The 22,656-nt window shown below is 36.7% G+C and overlaps 1 protein-coding gene and 1 pseudogene across 1 annotated transcript in view; both read left to right on the top strand.

The window, feature by feature from the left end:
- The window catches only part of ACBD6 (acyl-CoA binding domain containing 6), a 215,651-nt gene that overhangs the window by 148,121 nt on the left and 44,874 nt on the right, over positions 1–22,656 (top strand). The window lies entirely within an intron of this gene.
- On the top strand, positions 12,055–12,144 carry LOC111527799 (annotated as a pseudogene).

The following is a 22,656-nucleotide window of genomic DNA, read 5'->3' as shown; positions in this document are numbered from 1 at the left end:
GCCTAAGCATGTCTAAGCACCTGTTTAAAAAAAAAAAAAGTTGCTTGTAACAAAAACTATCCCACCTACAATTTATTAAACCTTGACATACTGCATTACTTAAGAGTTCTCAGAGAAAATTAAAACCCTTTTGACTGGGCTTTGCAATGCAGGGAAATTTTTAGTGACATTTAAAAGGTTTCTCTTGTGTTCCTCTAATGGGATAAATAAAAAAGGCTTGTTTTAGCCCAGCAAATGGGGGGACAATCCAATTTCCTTGATTCCATCAAGACACTCTTAAAGCATTAGCCTGTGCAGTAAAAAAAATTCAACTGACCCCCTTTGCCTGATGGCTTTGAAAAGTGTCATGATGTGTAGGTATTTGCCCAACACAGCATACTTGGTTATTACTCTTCCAACACATCCGTTGATGGAAATACCTTATGTGAAGCTCCAATAAATGTCAGTTTATGTTATAGAACTATAAAAACAGTGCACCAGACTATAATGCTCTCCTTGATGGGTAGCCTTTCACTTGTAGATGAAAAGAAATTCTGCCAAGTATGTTTAAATTTTAAAATTAAGGAATAAGATAATATTATTTAAAATAATATTTTAGTAAATTTTTTTGTCACATTTAATTACTTCACAAAGGTTGATTTCTATTTTTCCAAAAGATAGTGCTCCTTTACAGAGAATTTACTAGCACAGGGCAGTGGTTCTCGATTGTTAGACTGCATTAGAATTACATAAAGCTTGTTAAAATAAATTGCTGGGCCCCACCCCAGAGTTTGATTCATTAGGTCTCTGGTGGAGCCTGAAAATTTCCATTTTTAACAAGTTCCCAGGTGAAACTGATACTGCAGGTCTGGGACCCACAGTTGGAGAACCACTGGCCAAGGGGATGTGTGAAAAGAGATACCTCTGGATTAGTGGTTCAGATTTTGAATCAAATCAGTTAGTTCTGAAAGTCATTAACATCTGAGAGCATCCTAATGGGTGAAAAATGTGCTGATGGATACCAATACAGTCTTGAGTGGATGGGCATTTTTTGAACATTTGTCTCCTTAATTGGCAGTTTTTAAAACCCAGTCTGAAGAGGGGAAATCACATGAAAATAGAACTTTCATTTTAGAGAAGGTGCAGAAGAGAAAATTTGGGTCCCTGTGTGTTCTTTTAAAGAATAGAAACTAAATGTGTTTTCTATAACCAATTGCATAAGAAAGCTGTTGTTTATATCCTATTGAAAAAGTTCTTTTTATCAAAACTTCTGCCTTTAACTATGTAAAAACCCAAAGTACCCTGTTATTCAATAAAAAATTAAAAAGTATGTTTGATATTCTGATTTTTAAAAAATTGATTATTTTTACATAGTAAATAATTGTGTTATCCAGAGTATCTCACTCTCTGTGTCCATAATAATTTACCTAAAAATACTTAGAATTGATGTGTAATGGTCTCCTCTAGAGTCTAAAGAGTTACATACTATTTATTCATCTGTTCTTAAAATGCACTTTGGAAATAAATAGGAGACAAAAAAAAAAAAAAATCACCATTATTTGACAAGAAGAAATTCTAAGAGAGAGAGAGATTTGTTGACTTATCCAAAAATCATAACAGCAAAACAAGAATAAAAGAGGCTTAGGAACCTAGAATGAACCCTACTGAAAGAAGGTAGTCCAGCAACCAGTCTCATTTTCTTCTGGTGGAAAAAATACATATGATGATGAGTACATGTATGTCTTCTAAATGTCTAAAATGTCTAAATACTTGGTAGTAATTCATAATTTTCTTTTGTTTAACACTTTTCTTCCATCAGTCCAAGTAAATTCCATCCTAACAAATCCTTTTCATAAAACAATACAGGCATCTTATATTTGCATAACATTTTGTATTTTTACAGGGGGTTTTACATACATTGATTTCATGTCATCCTCAAAGCTATTTTTTTAATGGTTTCCTTCTAAAGTCCTGGAAATATTGTACAATAGCGATACAGGGAGGCCAAAAAAAATCCATCTCACTCGTATTATAAATATTTTTGTTTTATTTATTGGCACTCTCACCTTTTACAAAATATATGTTGAATTTGTGACTGGCTTTCAAGTAAAATAAATGTTACTTTAAAAGAGTTATCAGTCGCTTTGTGCTTCCTTTGGGATTAAGGGTACTATCTGCATTACTTAAAACTCAGTTTGAAAATAATTAAAGGTGACTTTGAAATTGCTGTGGGTTAAATGAATGAAATCAGGTAATCAGCACTTTTCTGGAGCCCTTCTGCATTTCCCTAGAGTCCTCGGAGCCCTGTATTTTGTGATTCCCTTCCAGCACCTTTCTTCTTTTTTTTATCCTCAGCAAAGGATAGGTAAATCAAGTCAAATGATAATTTTCCACATTGTACTGGTATGATTAAGCTTAAGTTTACCTCTGGTGCAGTGAGTACTGAAGGTGGAGTGCAGTGAAGACTGTACAGAGGAGGTCAGTGCAGAAGTGGTAGCAGTTAATCTCTCCACTGCTCTGATATCCGACAGCTGGTCTGACATGGGCCTGGTGCCAGCAGTGTCTTTACAGGCTTTGTGGCAGAGATTATTCAAAGGAGATTAATCCTTCTAAACCCCTTATATTTTAATTATTTCTGTATGTATTTATAAAACCTGCAGTCTGCTAGTTTCAGGACACAACTGTTCAAGCCCTCATCTTTAACCTGGTTTCCATAATGAGACAAAATGTATTTCTTTTACCACAAAGAGTACATCATTGATTTGATTTTGTTATTAAAATTGTTTTATTTTGGAGTGTTTTTTGTTTTTTGTTGTTTTTAGTTTCTGTATGATATTGCTAATGTTACTGTTTTTTTTTTTTTTTAAAGGATAACCAAAGTAATATTACTTATTTTAGAATATCTGCTAAAATGCTGTGGGTTTCTTTCTTTTTTTTTGTTTTTTTTGAGATGGGTTCTTGCTCTGTTGCCCAGGCTGAAGTGCAATGGTGCGATCTCAGCTTACCACAACCTCCACCTCCTGGGTTCAAGCAATTGTCTTGCCTCAGCCTCCTGAGTAGCTGGGATTACAGGCACGCGCCACCATGCCCAGCTAATTTTTGTATTTTTAGTAGAGATGGGGTTTCACCATGTTGGTCACGCTGATCTTGAACTCCTGACCTCAGGATCCCCCCCAACCTTGGCCTCCCAAAGTGCTGGGTTTACAGGTGTGAGCCACCGTGCTCGGCCCTAAAATGCTGTTTTTGTATTACATGATAGAAGTCTAAAGTTGCAGACATGTAGAATGTGAAAACCTCTCTGTTAAAAACAACATGCCCTTCAAGGAATTTTTTTTTTAATGGCTGCCATACTTTCCAGCATTGTTAGGCAACTTTATCCCTGACCAGGGTATCCAGAACAATGATTTCTGTCTGCCCAATTTATGTTATTGAGGGCTATAAAATTTTACCCCAAATTCAAGAGTTAACACAATATGAACAACCAAAGAATTACAAGAGCTTATGAAATAAGCTCTGCTGGCAAGAGCATCAAGTCTCTAGCACCATGAAAGCCTTGCCAAGTCTTTCACCTGTAGGGAAGCAGTTCTGCTTCTTCGTGCACACTGTTGCTCCTTCTTTCATATACTGAGAAGAGGAAGACTTTGAGGATCATCTTCCTGAAGGTCTTCCAGCTTCTAGGGAATCTCTAGTGAGGCCTGTCTTGATGTGTGCTGGTGATAGAATGTGTTTGTGATATTTGTATCTTCAAAACACTTGTTTTAGATCATTTAATCTTAGTATAAAGTTGCTGTTTTGATTACTGAGACTGTCCTCTCTTCTCTTAGTTGTATTTCTTCATGCTTATCTGAATGAATGTTGGCAGCATATTTGGGACAGGGATGCAGAGGGATCTTGGCTAGCCAGAATATTAGTAGCTTGTGTTTTATTATCCAAATTGAACAGTACTTTTTGCTTGTGCTCTAGAAACGGGAATTAGACATTAGTATCTCAAAACTTGCCATTTCTTTACTTATTCCATTTGTATCAAGGAACATAAATTTAAGCACTAACTGTGCTGTTTGGCATGCTATCATTTGGGGCAGGTGATTTAATCTTGTTGAACTTGACTTTCCTTATCCACGAAATATAGCTACTAATACTTACCTTATTTCAGGATGTTAGTTTCAAATAAGTTGGCATATATAAAGTGTTGTGTAAAATGATATATAAATGTTTTAATTTTCTTAAAGAACAGCATGTCTGAATCAAGAAAGATCTGTGGAAAGCTCAGCAGTGTTAAAAATATTTTATGCTGTTGATATCTTGTAAACGATTTTTTTAATTGGTGTTAGTTGAGCTTTTTCCTTGTTTCTTTCCAAATAATGTAATCTTCTCTTCCTGTTAGTCATTGTTAGTTTTCAAAAATGTCTTTTACTGTAATGGTTATGATAGAAGTGTAACCGTAAGGAATTAGATTATAATATCATTATACCTAATATAAATCTTATTTTTCCTTTTTTTTTTTTTTTTTGAGACAAGGTCTGGCTCTGTTGCCCAGGCTGGAGTGCAGTGGCTTAATCTTGGCTCACTGCAACCTCCGCTGACCGGGCTCAAGCCATCCTCCCACCTGAGCCTCCCAGGTGGCTGGGACTACAAGTACACACCACCACAACCTGGCTGATTTTTGGTTTTTGTTTTTTTGTTTGTTTGTTTGTTTTTGTAGAGATGGGGTTTCGCCATACTGCCCAGGTTGGTCTTGAACTTACAAACTCAAGCAATTCATCTGCTGCAGCCTCCCAAAGTGCTGGGATTACAGGTGGAAACCAGCATGCCCAGCCAACAGTCTGTTTTCATTATATGATATATTATCATATTTGAACTGATCTAAACTTGCTGTATATACAATGTTAATTTTAAAAATTATAACAATAGGCTGGGCACAGTGGTTCACACCTGTAATCTCAGCACTTTGGAAGGCTGAGGCAGGTGGATAGCTTGAGCCCAGGTGTTCAAGACTAGTCTGGGTGACATGGTAAAACCCCATCTCTACAAAAAGTACAAAAAATAGCTGGGCATTGTGGCACACACCTGTGGTTTCAGCTACTTGGAAGACTGAGGTGGCAGGATCACCTGAGTCCAGGGAGGTCAAGGCTGCAGTGAGTCGTGATCATGCTACTGCACTCCAGCCTGGGTGACAGAGTAAGACCCTGTCTTAAAAATTATAACAATAGGCCGGGCGCAGTGGCTCACGCCTATAATCCCTGCACTTTGGGAGGCCAAGGCACGTGGATCCCCTGAGGTTAGGAGTTCGAGACCATCCTGACCAATATGGTGAAACCCGTCTTTACTAAAAATACAAAAAAAATTAGCCGGGCATGGTGGTGTGCACCTGTAGTCCCAGGTACTCAGGAGGCTGAGACAGGAGAATTAATTGAAACCCGGGAGGCAGAGGTTATAGTGAGCCGAGATCGTGTTACTGCACCCTAGCCTGGGCAAGAGAGCAAGACTCCGTCTCAAAAAAAAAAAAAATTATAGCAATATGACAGATTCTGTTCGAAGCTAGGGAAATCCATAGTTAGAAATTCTTGTATGACTTGAAGACAATTGGACTGTGCTTCAAAGTTTTAAGCAGAGTAGTGACTTGCATAAGACAATGCTTGCAAAAGGGATGGGAGACTAGATAAATTATTAAGGAAGCTCTTGTAGGAGTTAGTGGATTAGGAGGTGAGGGCCTGGATAGGGTTCATTAGTGTAGAAAAAGAAGGAACCAGAGATATATAGTACAGAAGGAGAATTCAATCAACCTCACTTGATGAAAGATAATATAAAAAATAAAAGAGAAGTTGAACATGACTTCAAAGCCATGGGCAAAAAAAACTGAGCTCTGGTTTTGACATGGCTAATTTTAGTGAGCTATTATGACATCCTTGCTGAAATCTCCTAAAGAAAAAGAAAATTCAGTATAGGACATGCACATAAAGAGAAGAATGAATCTTAAGATTAGAATACTGTAAAACCTCCATATACATATGAAGATACACAGAGAAACCCATGAAATTCCAGTCATTTTTAAGAGCATAAGGTTGGGAGCCAGAGACCTTCTAAGTTCTCCCTCTGCCACTTACAAATCATGTGACCTTGGACAAGTTACTTAACCTGACTAAGCGTAAGTTTCTTCATTTGTGAAATGAGATAACTTAGTACCTATTTCATAAGGTGGTTGGGTGGGATTAATAAAAGAACTCATGTAAAAATTGCCTAGTGCAGTAAACAGCATTAGCCACTACTATCATTGTTTTTACTCACAATTGACATAAATCTTTTTTGTTGTTGTTACACTGACAGTATATAGCATGCAGAAAGGTATACAAAATAAGGTAGTATTAAAGCCACCTAGAATACTGCATCTTTGTGTGCTTTACTATTCAGAGACTATGCTGCGTATGTCTTTATTACAGAATTCTAATTCATACGTGACTTGGAGGACGTGTTTTGTTCTTTTTCTTTTAAAACTATATCAGAAATAAGACTTTATTATTTGGTTCTTAGTTGTACGGTCATGTACAAAAGTTGTTAAATTACAGAAGGCCTGGTAGATAGCAGTACAGCAGGGGAATAAACTAAAGCTAACATTTATTGAGAATCTATTCCCCTTAATACAGTCATTCATTCTTCTTAAAATCAGTCACTTATACTAGAAAGAAAAGCTCAAAATAGTCTTATCTTTGAATGCATGGGTTTTGTTACTTTTCTTTCATTGGCAGTCCTACTTTATCAGGGCCCTAAAGAAAGCAGCTTATTTAACATTTCGTTAGGAGACCCGGGAAAGAATTTAGGCGGTAAGACTAATGTGTACAGTAAAAATCGAAGTAAAAATCTTTCCGTGTTTTTAAACGTTTTTTAAAATTACCATATCCCCTAGTCCATAGCAAGTGTTAAAAAAAAAAAAATACCATAAAGGGGGATGGAAAGCTTGTGGGTGGTGATGAAACCACATTTGATAATATTTATAGGCAAATAGTTATGAATAAATTACAGTACTCAAAACTGACATTGTAGCTTCAGGGTAAATAGAGGGTTAAATCTCTGAGCTGTAGAAGCAGATTGTGTTTTCCTTTTGTGATCTGGGCTGACAAGACATCAGTATTCTATTCATCTGTTGGGAATTAGGCTGTTAATCCAATCAATGACTCTTGAGTGAGCTGTGGCCTACCTCCCCCACTGGGGAACAATCGGATCAAACTGCAGATTGTTTAAGAGCACAGTGCTGTCCTCATGTCAGGTGGAATTCTCAAACGTTCCCTGGTGAATTGGGGATAGGGAAAGCTGTCTTGGCCCATTTATCCTGCTCCTTAAATAACCAGGTATCTGCCTTATCCATACGAAAGCATTTGGCAGTAGTGACAACAGGAATGCAATAGAAATCCATTAACTTTAACTCACAAAAGTGTGGATGAAAGGGAGGAAATGTTTTCAAACACCCACAAAACAATCTATATTAAAAGTTTTTTTGCTTTGTTGATATTTTTTCTATTCCTTAAACCTTAAATCATTTTCTTTGCTGGGCTTTTTTTTTTTTTTTTTTTTTTTTTGATTATTAACTGTTTTATGTTACTGAATTTTTTTAACCACCACAAGCTCTTTTTGTATTTTTACCCTGCCCTGCATATATTTTTGTAAGTCAGCAGGGTACAAATAAATTTTTAATATAGATTATGGGCACACTAATTAAATAAAATTTTAATTTTAAAATATGTTTCTCTGAGGAATGCTAATTAAATACAATTTTAATTTTAAAATATCCTGAGCATACATAATTCTGACATCTTTTGCAGCCTAGCAAAATTTGATTTCTAATTACTGATTTAATAGGCCATTAAGTACATTTGGAAATTATTATTGAACTGATTCGATATCAGAGTTGCAGTTGTCTTCTATGAAATGCTGCCCAAATTTTTTCTGTTAACCAGTAAGGTGACATGGGCCGTCACAGAGTAAAACATCTAAAATGACAAAAAGAAATTCTGAGAAGTACTTACTAACAAATCTTAGTGAAGATAAGCTTAAATAATAATTTTATTATTTTCTATCTGTATTATGTAAGAATATTCCAAAAAGAATTTCCTAAGTCAGCCAAATTTATCCATTCATTCTGTGGATATTTAGTGTCTACCTTTTATGTACCCCATACCTCTTCTAGGCATTAGAATTATAGTAAACGAGAAGATTCACGTTCTTTTGGAGCATACATTCTAATGAAGAAAGTATGCCAAAAACAAACAAGATAATATCAGTTAAGTTCTAAGAAAATAAAATAGTGGTGGTGACTGGGCACGGTGCCTCACTCCTGTAATCCCAGCACTTTGGGAGGCCAGGGCAGGCAGATCACGAGGTCTGGAGGTTGAGACTATCCTGGCTAACACGGTGAAACCCCTGTCTCTACTAAAATACAAAAAATTAGCCAGTCATGGTGGCAGGCGCCTGTAGTCCCAGCTAGTCGGGAGGCTGAGACAGGAGAATGGCATGAACCCGGGAGGCAGAGCTTGCAGTGAGCCAAGATTGCGCCACTGCACTCCAGCCTGGGTGAGAGCGAGACTCCATCTCAAAAAAAAAGAAAAGAAAATAGTGGCGGTTACTTTAAAGAGTGATGAGGTAAGACTTTACTGAGAAAATGATAAGCTGAGAATTCAATGAAGAGAAGTTGCTGTAAGTCATGATAAAAAGTCCCTGAAGTAGGAATGAGCTTGACATACCAAGAACGAGCTACTTAAAGGTACACTATTCTCCAGGCCAGTAAGTTTCAGACCTGGTTATCGAATTTTCTTGGGAACTTTGTAAAAATAAAGGTATCTGAGCCTTCATCCTTAGATATGCTGATTCAGCAGGGCTGAATGGGATGTACCCTGTGTATAAAGTACAGTGAACAGTGTTGAAAATCTTATATCTAATTAATATAGTTTCTTCGCTTGTACATATCACACACTTGCTCTATCCGTGCCTTTGGTCATGTTTGTTCTTTACCTGTAATGTTTACCCTTACTGACTCTCACATACTTCCATCCACACTGTCTCAAATGCCTTCTGCTTTTTAAGGCCCCCTCTCAGTAGAAAGCAGAGGAGCACTTGCATTCTTCCAAAGAATGTTGAACCCAAATCTAACAAAACCTATTAAAAATGTGGCTGGGTATGGAGCCTCACACCTGTAATCCCAGCTTTTGGGAGGCCGAGGCGAGTGGATCACCTTAGGTCAGGAGTAAGAGACCAGCCTGGCCAACAAGGTGAAAACCTCCTGATCCTCAGGAGCCTAAGGTAGGAGGATCACTTGAGCCCAGGAGTTTGAGGCCAGCCCGGACAACATAGCAAGACCTCATCTCTAAAAAAAAATAATATTAATAATAAACATTCATTTATTCATCCATTCACATTGTTGTGCAATCATTACCACCATCTATCTCCAGAACTTTTTTATCCTCCCAAACTGAAAATCTATGCTCATTAAACAATAAATGCCCATTATCCCCACCCCACTTCCTGGCCACCATCATTCTACTTTCTGTCTCTGTGAATTTGACTACTCCATGTACCTCATGTAAGTGGAATTGTGGCATATTTGTCATTTTGTGTCTGGCTTATTTTATTTAGCATAATGTCTTCAAGGCTCATGTTGTAGCATGTGTCAGAATTGCATTCCTTTTTGAGGCCGAATAATATTCAGTTGTATGTATGTATGTATGTATATACCATATTTTGTTTATCCTTTCATCTGCTTTTGGATATTCATATTGTTCCAACCTTTTGGTTATTGTATGTGACGCCACTGTGAACATGGATATAAAAATACCTGTTCAAGTCCCTGCTTTCAATTCTGGGAAGTGGAATTGCTGGATCATAAGATAATTCTCTATTTAATTTGTTGAGGAATTGCCAAGCCCTTTTTACAGGAGATACACCATTTTACATTCTCACTACCAATACTTGAAGGTTCCACTCTCCCCAAATCCTAGCCAACACTTATCATCTTCTGTGTTTTTGATACTAGCCATCTTAATAGAGATGTGAAGCGGTATCTCATTGCCCTATCAAAAAAAAAAAAATGTAATATTGGGCCAGACGCAGTGGCTCACGCTTGTAATTCCAGGACTTTGGGAGGCTGAGGTGGGCGGATCACGAGGTCAGGAGATTGAGATCATCATGGCTAACACAGTGAAATCGCATCTCTACTAAAAATACAAAAAATTAGCCAGGCGTGATGGCACGCACCTGTAGTCCCAGCTACTCGGGAGGCGGAGGTTGCAGTGAGCCGAGATTGTGCCACTGTACTCCAGCCTGGGCGACAGAGTGAGACTCCATCTAAAAAAAAAAAAAGTAATATGTGGCAGGTAACTGACAGCACCCAGATTAAAGGGATACCTGGAAAGTAATATAAGCTATAGAATGACATAAAGATGTCTAGATTGAGAATAAACCTGTATATTTTTATCACTTTTCTATGGAAATAGATATCCGTAATTCATCTATATTATATTTCATAGGATTATTTATTATGGTTAAGAGTAATTACTAGAAATTCTGCATACAGATTACCATAATAATAAAATCAGCAATATAAACAGCCCTGAAATTATTAAATTTAAGTCAAATATTTTATTAAATACTTACTCCATGACCAGGATGCAGCAAGACACTAGGAGACACAAGAGGTATAAACTGTGGTTCCTGCGCTGACGTCGTTTACTATCTAACTGAGACAGTAGAAAACTCTTTAAATTATTAAAGAACAATTATGAGTCAGACTGTAATCAGATCCCATAATGAGAGATCATCTGCAAGTGCATTGGGAGAGGTAAGAGGAGAAAAAAAGGGAGAGATTATTAGGGGGCACAGTAGTTAGAGACATCTTCAGTTATGAATTGTGGCCTGTCTTGTACTGTAAAGGCTGGGTGATATTTGAATGAAGCTGAGGTGTGGAAAGGGATAGGTAGCAGAAATAGCTCAGGCAGACTGTGGAAGCCATCAATACTCAGATTAAGGAATTTGGGTGAGTGTGGATGTGTTTTAAATTAGCACTATAAGGAATTTTTTAGAGTGATTAGTAACAGTATACTGTTACTAGGAAGAAAGGGAATAGGAAGGAATACCAGTGAAGATACCCTTGTATTAATTTTGATTATTGATGTTTAATTGACCAAGGATTTGTGTTTCAGGAACAACAATAGAAAATATAGATTGATTTCTCAGATACCTGAACTAGGGTCTCTTAACACATTGAGTGAAATGCTGGGAAGAAATCAGAATTAGGAGTCGGCTAGGCATGGTGGCTCACATCTGTAATCCAAGCACTTTGGGTGGCCAAGGTGGAAGAATCACTTGAGCTTAGAAGTTGGAGACCAGCCTGAGCAACATAGCGAGACCTCATCTTTTCTATTAATACAAGTAAAAAAAAAATTATCCAGGCATGATGGCCTGCATTTATAGTCCCAGCTACTTTGGAGGCTGAGGCAGGGAGATTGCTAGAGCCCAGGAGATTGAGGCTGCAGTGAGATATGATTGCACCACTATACTCCAGCCTGAGCAACAGAGCAAAGACCCTGCTCAAAAAAAAAAAACCAGAAAACAAAAAACAAAAACACTGGAGAGGATTGAAACACATTTAGTTGTACTATTATTGTGTAGCCTGGTTGATTACATCAAAATTATGCAGTTGTTAGCAGGGGGAGTTAGGAGAATACAGATAGAAAAAAAAATATTTACGGGATTTTCTGATAGCTTAAAGATTTCACAACTTGAGGAAAAAAAAATCAGTTTTACAGTGACATTTAGAGGAAAAACCGAAGAAGATTTGAAACATTAATAAAACTCTGCAGGATAGAAAGAGAAGCTAACAAGAATAGGAAGTGATTTATTTCAGGATAAAACAATATTAAAGAGGAAGGCCCACTAATAAACAAGGTCATATGAATCAAACAAAGCCCATCTTTAATGGAAAAATTAAATCCATTTTAAAAAGCTAACTTTAGTGGTTGCTTTGGCAACACATAAAATTTATTATACTAAAAAATTATTTATATTTTTTATACTAAATTAAAAATTTTTACTTATATTTTTTATTATACTAAAAAATGGAACAATACAGAGAAGATTAGCATGGCCCCTGACATGCAAATTCGTGAAACGTTCTATTTTTTTTAATAAGTAAATAAAAGCTGACTTTATAAGAAGAATTAAGTTAAATAAAGGATACAAAATTATGATATTAAACAAATGATACTGCTCTCGCAACATCCTAAAGCGGGTTAAAAAAATGCAGGAAAAATTTTCCCCTTTGCCTATAAATGCTGTGAATAACATTTTTACTGAAAAGGATAATATTCAATTATATTTTTGATTCCTAATGATATTTTGTCCTATTAACCTGAGAGAAAAAAAATTATAAGAGCAAAAAGAAAGCTTGTTCAGATTTTATTTGTTGATATGTTGCCTAAAATACATTTGTCATAAGTTCTTAGTAAAAGCAGTTGAATAAGTAGAAACTAAAGTTTTAGAAGGCTATGGAATATAGCAGACAAGAAATAAGGAATATTTGTATATCAAAAAATGAATTAGACTGTTTAAAAATTGATAGCTTTTTGGACTGAATTTTTAATTAATGGAGGGTTAGGCTTACAATTTACTTCTCCATTCTATCTAAAGCTATCCTATTCAGACACTTCAACATTCATACTAACGCCGACCAATCTTGGTCTGTGAAAACCCCTCAATCCTGGCTATATTCATTTATACTCCATTTTAACTTACTTGAACACTTAACATCTTTGAGCTTGCTTCCTGTCACAACCTCAAATTCTGAAACTTCTCTAGATCTTAATACTCTTAATAGCTCCCATTTCCTCAGTTCTCCTGATCCTACACTTCTTCCTGCCTTAACATGCCTTCTAACTCAGCCTGAACCCCAGGATTAATCATTTCAGTTCATTTTTTGAACTAAGAGTGGTGGTGCCAAGACTAAAACTCACAGTCTAGAGCTCTTGTCACTTCTCTATATTGATTTATTTGCAAGAAAAAGACATACTTCTTTCTCCCAGAGATAGCTGCTGCTACCTTCATTGCCATCAAGGTTTTATTTTTAATTTGTCCAAAAGGAACATTAAAAGACAGTTAGATCCTAGGATATTAATATTCTCATTTTTTCTTTCATTGTATTTTTCTTTTGTGCATTTATTCGTTCAGCAAATATTTATTGGCTGCCTACAATACACTAGGTTCTACAAATATTTATGCTGTCAATAGAAAGTACCTCTTTATATACATACAGTATTTAAAGATGCAGATGCCTAAGAGAGAAACAAGATTATTAATCAGACCATCTAGAAATGCTTAGAATCTCTCTCTCTCTCTTTTTTTTTTTTTTGAGACAAAGTCTCTCTCTGTCACCCAGGCTGGAGTGCAGTGGCACGATCTCGGCTCACTGCAAGCTCCGCCTCCCAGGTTCACCCCATTCTCCTGCCTCAGCCTCCTGAGTAGCTGGGACTACGGGCGCCCGCCACCACACCTGGCTAATTTTTTTGTATTTTTAGTAGAGACAGGGTTTCACCTTGTTAGCCAGGATAGTCTCCATTTCTTGACCTCATGATCTGCCCACCTCAGCCTCCCAAAGTGCTGGGATTACAGGCATGAGCCACTGCACCCGTCTTAGAACCTCTTTATATATGCCTGCTAATCAGTCATCCATCTAAGCTTGAAAACTTTCAAGGATAGAGAATTGAAGGAATATTAAGGTAGCCGTTTTAAGTTTGAAAAGAGCTTTCTACCAGCTGAGCCAATATGGTGAAACCCTGTTTGTACTAAATTAGCTGGGCATAATGGCAGGCACTTGTAATCCTTGCTACTCAGGAGGCTGAGGCAGGAGAATTGCTTGAACCTCCAGGAGGGGGAGGCTACAGTGAGCCCAGATTATGCCACTGTACTCTAGCCTAGGCGACAAAGCATGACTCTGTCTCAAAAAAAAAAAAATCTTTCTGTTGAAAAATTAAGTGTTTGACTCCCTATAATTTTCTCATATTCTTTCTACTTCTAAAATGTATAGCCGTATAGAAGCAAGCAATTTTATTGTTTTCAGATATTTCGTCTTTCATTCCTAACATGACATGATTTAGAGTTACTTTACCATCCAGCCAAAGCCTATTTTAGGCTCTTTATGTATATCTTTCAAGGTACTTTTCACCCACAGCTCTTTGCTACTAACACTGCAGGAATCATCTGACCCCAGAAAAGAATAGCTCTGTATTAGTTTGGGTTTGGGTGTTTTTTTTTTGTTGTTTTTCGTTATGGTTTTTTCGTTTTGTTTTTTGTTTTTGAGACAAGGTCTCACTCTGTCACCCTGGGTGGAGTGCAGTGGCATGGTCACAGCTCACTGCAGCCTGGACCTCCTAGGCTCAAGCAATCCTCCCACCTCAGCCTCCCAGGTAGCTGGGACTACAGATGCACACCACTATACCTGGCTAATTTTTGTATTTTTTGTAGATTCGATTTTGCCATGTTGCCCGGGCTAGTCTTGAATTCCAGAGCTCAAGTGGTTTTCTTGCCTTGGCCTCCCAAAGTACTGGGATTACAGGCATGAGCCACCATGCCCAGCCTGTATTAGTTTTCTATTGCTGCATAATAAATTACCACAAATTTAGCAACTTAACACACATTTGTTTTCTCACAGTCTCCATGGGTCAAGCATTATGGCATGGCTTATCTGGGTCCTCTGCTCAAGGCTTCATAAGTCTTCATTCTCATCTGGAGTCCGCAGTTCTCTTAGTTATTTGAGGCCATCAGTCCTAGACACCATCCCTTTCCTTACGCAGTTCACAAAATGGTCAACATGGCTATTTGCTTCTTTGAGGCCAGCTCTCTCCATTCCATCTCTGCCCTCCATCATGAAAGTGGTTTCCCATCACATTCACTGGTCCCACCCTCACTCAAGGCGAGGGGAATTATACAAGGACCTGGGTCATCGGGGCTTATTTTGGATTTCTGCCTACCACAAGCACTATCACTTTCCTCATTCTAACAGTATCCACCTATTAATGTATTTCTAAAATTTCATTTGCTTTTGAGTAGCTACATCAAAATTCACTGAGCTCACACTCTACTAAGGCCCCTAAATCTTCTATCTATGTTTCTCCTAAGATTACTCCACGATGTAGTTTGTGACTACTTGGTCCTTGGTACGGGATCTTTTCTCTATGTCTGTTGAATTCCATCTCGTTAGATCTAACCGATCCAGCCTGTCAACACTTGCTATCTGTATCTCTCATCCAGTATGCTTACCATCTCTCTCAAGCTGGATCAGATTTCTAAAATTTTAGCTTGAGAATTTCAGATCTCCAGCACATGCTGCTGGTTTTCAGGGAGCTGCTACAGGCTAGGTTTTGCTACATTGTAAAACAATGTAACTTTACAATTTTAAAGTTTTAAAAATTTTCATTACAAAAATTGCTGCTTAATAATCTATTCAACTTTCCCTGTGTTGCTGGACACTTAGATTGTTTCTAATTCCTTGCTATTTTAGATAGTACTGGAATAAACTCTTTTTTTATAAGATTTTTTAAATATTTGAAGTATTTTTAGGATACCTTTTTGAAATGCTAAGTCAAAGGAAATGAACATTTTCTAAAAGATTTATACTAATGTATGCTCGTAAGAACAACTATTGGAAGTGCCTGCTCCATAGCACCCTCTGTAAAGGAGGAACTGTTTTGTGGACCTAACAGACTATATAAATTTTCACTGTGAAAGTGAAAGGTGAATGAGAATATGAAGGAAAATAATTATTTCCTGGATTTCTCTTTTGTACTTCTGGTCATTCACCATCAAGGGATTTAGAATAGAGTGGATTAAGGTATATTGAGTTTTTACTAAATAGTGTTACAGAAACAGTGTTCAGTAAGCAAGACACCCTTCAAAGAGTTTGGCTTTGTTCTTATTTACCTAACTTTGAATGCTAGACCAGCTCAGTAAATTAATACAAACAGAGAGAGACTAAGCTCCAGCTTCTCAAAATATGTATAACTTGAAAAAGTAGAGCAATCAACTGAGGCAGAGGTAGAGAAGAGTGTATAGTGTTGAAAAGTAAGATTATTCACTCTCTGACGATATGTCAGTTTTGAGATTTGGGTCATAAGAATTACACAAGCATGCTTGTATGTGATACCGTAACTTATACCACCTATTGTCTTTAACCTGAAAAAAAATTTTTATTTATTTATTTATTTATTTATTTATTTATTTATTTATTTATTTATTTATTTTTGAGACAGAGTCTTGCTCTGTCGCCCAGGCTGGAGTACAGTGGTGCGATCTCCGCTCACTGCAAGCTCCAGCTCCCGGATCGCGCTATTCTCCTGCCTCAGGCTCCCGAGTAGCTGGGACTACAGGAGCCCGCCACCATGCCCGGCTAATTTTTTTTTATTTTTTAGTAGAGATAGGGTTTCACTGTGTTAACCAGGATGGTCTCGATCTCCTAACCTCATGATCTGCCTGCCTCAGCCTCCCAAAGTGGTGGGATTACAGGCCTGAGCCACCGCGCCCGGCCAAAAAGAAAAAATTTTAACTGCATTTCTTTTTATTTGTATTATCTGTGTTGATTCTCCTTTCTCTTTTCTAGTAGCATGGTTGAGAAATACGAATTTTGTTGTTAGAAGGGCCTGGGACCTTAGGCAAGTTATATAATACCTCTGAGCGTCATTTTACTCATTTTGAAAATGGGAATAATAGTATTTACATAATAGGGTTGTTGTGAGAATGAAAAGAAATGATGTTTGTAAAATTTCCAGCGCGCAATAGGTGTTCAGTCAATGTTTGCTCCTTTTTCTTTCCTTACAGCAGTGGAGTCTTAACTGTCTAACACTGGAAGGTTAAACATTCTAGATAAGTGTTCATTTCAGTTAGCTGAACAGTTACATTCTGCCTTTTATTTTTTAACTGTTTTTCTATAAAATACTTTTTCTAAAATATAATCCATACTTCATTGCTTCCTTCTTAAATCATTTTACTATGCCATGGGTATTTATAACTGGTGTGAGACATAAGGCTAAAGCTTCTCTTTCTCTCTTGTGATTGCTGAAATCTACTGGTTGGCATGCCGCCCAGTCCTCTTTATGGCTGGCTATTCTCTGTGGTCTAAAATGTCTACAACTTGCCACCTCTGTCACAGCTTCTAATTTCTGCTGCCTGCTACTGTTGCTACCCCATTCCTTCTAATTACCATTAGGCTCTGCTCGCCTCTTACCCATTTGTGCTCTTTACTCCGTGCTGTTTTTTAACTTTTCACTTTTCAGTCTCTTTTTCCTCTGTTGCATCTCATGTTTTATAGGCAAAGACAGGCCTTTCATTGCTTTCTCAAACCAACTAGAAGAATTCTTCTCTACAGAGCCAACTGGTCACAACGTGTCTAATATGGTCCTCATCGGCATTTTTTCCCTACTCTGGGCCCTATTCCAGGTACTTGAAAATGCCAAAAATCAAGAAAGTCAACTATATTTATTTTTCTTGCAAGTAGTTTATTTTTCTTTTGAGATAGGGTGTCTTTCTGTCACCCAGGCTGGTCTCAAAACTCCTGAGCTCAAGCGATTCACCTGCCTCAGCCTCCCAAAGTGCCAAATTACAGGCGTGAACCACTATACCTGATCTGTTTGTTTTTGTTTTGTTTTTGTGCTTACTTTTACTATATGCAAAGTTTTGTGCAGATACAAAGGATAAAAGAAATCGTAGTATATAAAGTTAAATTATACCATGATCCTCACCTTCAAAGGAACAGAAGAACACAAACATGATAATACAGTTAAAAGATGAAGGAGGTCATGGGAGACAGTTGTAAGTAAGGATTGTGAAGACTCAAGGTTCTGCTTAAACTTATAAAGAGGAGTAGCTGTTTTTGAATCCAGTCTCAAAGTATTAGGTGATAGTTTAGAATCCTGTAAGAGTCAGAACAGAGAAAAACAGGCCAAATGGAAGGGAGCTTCCATGATTCTCTGCCATTTTAAAGGTATGGTAAAGAATCATTTAGGAGGATTATGGGCACTTTTTGCCTTTCCTTATTTGAGAATTTGGGTCTTTAAACGTTGTATATTATTTTGTCATTTATGTATATTCCTTATAGGTTTTTAATATTTATTTGGAAACAGGATATGGAGGTGGAATAAACTCTTTTATTAATAAGATTTTTTTAAATATTTGAAGTATTTAGGTTGTGTGTTTTTATGCTTTTGTAGCTTCAATTTTAAGCATGCTTGAATTTTTTTACATTTTAACTCTATTATGTAATTTTGTTTATTTTCAATTCAGCTGGGTATTTTTATTTTACCCTAATGTTTCATCTATTAAAAAGATTTCAAACATATAATCTATTTTAATTCATTAGAATAGTTTCTGTTGCTGTTTATAACAACTTCATATTTATTAAATTTGAACATTCCTTTAAGATAAAACAGAAGGGAAAAGCATAAATAATCATGACAAACAACCCTTTTCTGGTGTGGTCGTTTGAAATGAAACAACAAAAAAAATTTAATCAATTTAAATCTAGAAAAATTAGCTGATATAAGTTGTAAACCAGATGAGTAAAAGCTTTCACTTACTCATTCTTGACATTCAATTCCATTTATTCTTTGTAATATATTTTAAAACAGAATGTCTGCAAAGACTAAGGTTTTGGTTCCTATATCCTATTCTGAGATTATTGAGAAAAAATGTTCGGGCTTATACTCATGTTTTAATATCAATTCCATTTTAACACACAAAGAAGATGAACAGAGTAGAGATTTTATAGAGACATGGTGATGTGGTTTATTAAGGCATCATAATTATAATAGTAAGTGAATTATAGTAGATTTAAGATAATTATTAATAAAGATTTAAAACTGAATGGGCTTTATATTAGTGAGTCATAATCATTCCAAATAATTATGTTCATGATTGAATATTTCTTAAGTGCCTATTATGTGCTAGGCATACAAAAAATGAGTAAGAGTAGAATAACTTACATTTGGGTCCCTAAACACTACAAATTGGATTAGAGAATAATTTAAGATAATTGTCTTTTCTTTGTTTCACTCAAATACCTGTCCTTTATCAAGGTGCTTAGACATATACAAACAATTCAGAGTTGAAAATTCTTGATATCTTTTTTAAAGACTGATCCTCTTCTCTACTACTCTTTGAAGGCAGAATAGATAATCTAATTAGAGGACAGTCTGTTGGCCTCCTGTCTTTCTATTCCCCACTTGCCAGTTGATTCTGTAATTGGAGTCATGGTTCTTATGTTCATGTCCTTGCTCTAATTGATTTCTAGGTAGACATTCCCTAAATTGAAAGATCAAAAATCTCAACATTTCCCATTAAACAGTAGAACACTTCAGCCCACAGCATCTGAACACAAAAGCTCCAAATTAGGCATGGTGATCTGAGGAACATAGCAAACAAGAAATAGATTGGGAAGTGGTAGGTAAGCCTATCATGCTTGTAATTGTAAAGAGCTACTTTATAAGTAACCGAGATTTTAGTTGGTTTGATGAGTTTTTCCTTGGAACAGCTAAGTAATAATTAAATCACTGAATAAGTTTGTAAGCGTGTAGATGGTATTCAGAGAGTGTACCAATAATACCGTGACCATGGAGAGCATACAAATAAATTTTAACTGTAGCTCTTTCTTATTACAAAGTAATAATATACTTTATAAATTTTTCCAAAAAACAAGTGATTGGTTTTCCTGACAATAACAAGAATAATAGTGGAAGTGAACATTTGATTCAAGTGGGTTTAAGAGATAATGGGAAGGAAGAATTAGAGTATAGACAACGCTTTCGTGAATGTTGTTGAAAGAGGAGGGAAATGGGGCATTAGATAGATGGTTAAGGTTTGGAGAGATAGCAGCATATTTATATCCTGATGGAACCTATACAGAAAAGAGGGAAAACCGATAATGCAAAAAGAAAATGTTTGTCATCCATAATCTTATGCTCAAGATAATCCTTGTTTTCATTCTCATACTTTTAAAATCATTTTCCTGTAGATAGAGATACAATTTTAAAACAAAAATGGGACCATACTTTACATAGTTTTATAACCTACTTTATTATTAATATTTTCTCATATCCATATTCTTTTTAGTATAATTTCTAATGACTAGCTAGTTTCGTATAATATGCCTGCAGTATACTATGCTTGTAGCAATCTCACTGTTAAGATATGTAGGTTGTTTCTATTTTGCAGTATGTAAAGTACATTGTAAACTCCGTAAAGGCAAAGACTGCAACTTGCCTTGTTGCTGTGTCCCTGGTATATAGTAGACTTTCAGAAAGCAGGTATTTAAATGAATTCTACTCTTCCATACCTCCACCCATGCAGCTAAATATGGCTGGAAAAAATTATACGACCATGCTCACTCCATGTTTATAACCACTAATCTCAGCAGTGACACTACATTTCCCTATCCCGTGAACTCTACAAGTTAGATGACTTTTTCATACTTTCTCTTGTCTCCTCAAAATTTAGGTATCTCAATCCTCATCATCATTCTGTGCTGGTGACCTACCTTCCCATTTAACTGATGAAACAGGAGCCATTAAAAAAGAAATTCCACAAATTCTCACTACCACATCTACTGACTTACCTGCACCTGTGCTTTTATAGTTCATTTTCCTTTGTATTAGTGTGGATGAACTATCTGTGCTCTGGTTAAGGCCCGCCCCTCTGCTTGTGTACTATATCTAATCCTGCTCGAGGATCTTACTCCATATTTAAACCCCCTCCCCGGTTTTTTTGTTTGTTTGTTTTGTTTTTGTTTTTGCATTATCAGTTTTCTCTCTCTTCTGTGTAGATTTCCATCAGGATACAGATATACTGCTATCCTCTGCCCCCTTACCCATTTATGTAATGCCCCATTTCATTCCTCCTTTTTACAACAAAATTCCGAAAAGAGTTCTTTATACTCTAATTCCCTCTTTCCCATAATCTCTTGAACCCACTTGAAATCAAATGTTCACTTTCAGCATTCTTCCTGTTCTTATCAGGAAAACCAGTGACGTCCACTTTGCTAAATCCAGTGACTATTTCTTAGTCCTTACCATACCTGACCTATCAGCAGCATGTGGCACAGTTGATCACTCCTTCTATTTTCACCCTAGCAGCCAGAGTGATCCTCTTAACCCATAAGTGAAGTCAAGCTATTCCTCTGCTCACAACCCTTCAGTGGCCTCTCATTGAATTAAACATAAAAGCCAAAATCCTTAGAATGGCTTACAAGGCCCTATGCCATCTGGCCCTTTATTACCTCTCTCTCTCGCCTCATCTCCTGTTACTAATCTAACTTGCTTTCATTTCTTCAGTAACACACTGGCCTCCTCTCAGTTCCTCAGACCATGCTGGGTACATAACCATTTCAGGGTCTTTGCACTTGCTCATTTTGTTCCCTCTATTGCTTTTCCCCAAGATATTCAGACAACTTATTCCCTTCCCATCTTCAGGTTTTTCTCCCCTAGTTATCTCAGTAAGGTCTACTCTTCCTACCTTATTTTAAGTTGATACCCATTCTACCTTACCTCCCAGCGTTCTGTATCTTTATTTCCTGCTTTATTTTTCTTTGCAGCACGTACCATCATCTAGTGTACTATATTTTACTTAGCTTGTTTTCTGTTCCCCCTCTCCCAATTAGGGCGAGATTTTTGTCTTGTTTGCTGTCCTTAGAACAGTGCATAACACATAGTTGATACTCAGTAAGTATTTGTTGAATGAGTGAATTTAAGCAATGAACATCCTTGCAGATAAATATTTATATATATATGAATCATTTATTCACTCAGTGAAATTTTTGAGTGCAGCAGGTCTATGCAGTCAGAATTATTTCGTAATTCCAAGACATTATTTGCCTTTTTCATACTCATTCTCATTAGCATGCAGTAGCATATTCCAGAAGCTGTGTCACTTGTGTTGTCACAACAGATTGAATGCAGAACTAGATATGCATATCCAATTATTTTCTATTTAACCAGATATTAAAGAAATTTGCAAAAATCTAAAATGATACCACTCTTCTCATTGTGTTTTTTTGTTTAATCTGGAAAAATACTTATTTTCATTTTAAAAATTATGTATAATTTATGTTAAATGTAAATCATGTAACTTGTTTTTATGTTATATGTAAAACATATAGTAACATAATGGTTTTTAAATTTCCTGGCTTTAATTTCTTTTTTTTTTTTTTTTTTTCTGAGACGGAGTCTCGCTCTGTCGCCCAGGCTGGAGTGCAGTGGCCGGATCTCAGCTCACTGCAAGCTCCGCCTCCCGGGTTCGCGCCATTCTCCTGCCTCAGCCTCCCGAGTAGCTGGGACTACAGGCGCCCGCCACCTTGCCCGGGTAATTTTTTGTATTTTTAGTAGAGACGGGGTTTCACCGTGTTAGCCAGGATGGTCTCGATCTCCTGACCTCGTGATCTGCCCGTCTCGGCCTCCCAAAGTGCTGGGATTACAGGCTTGAGCCACCGCGCCTGGCCACTTTAATTTCTAATATGGTAAATATTGATAGAGTTAAACCACATAAACAGAAGTTCTTTGAGGTCCTCAGTAATTCTGAAGAGTAACTCTGAAGAATTACTATAAAGGGATCCTGAAACCAAAATGCTTTAAGAACTGCTATTCTAGGCCATAGTAAAAGTTT

The sequence above is a fragment of the Piliocolobus tephrosceles genome, chromosome 1 (assembly GCF_002776525.5).
Source record: "Piliocolobus tephrosceles isolate RC106 chromosome 1, ASM277652v3, whole genome shotgun sequence".
NCBI classification, from domain to species: Eukaryota; Metazoa; Chordata; class Mammalia; order Primates; family Cercopithecidae; genus Piliocolobus; species Piliocolobus tephrosceles.
This window is presented reverse-complemented; position numbering and strand designations above follow the sequence as displayed.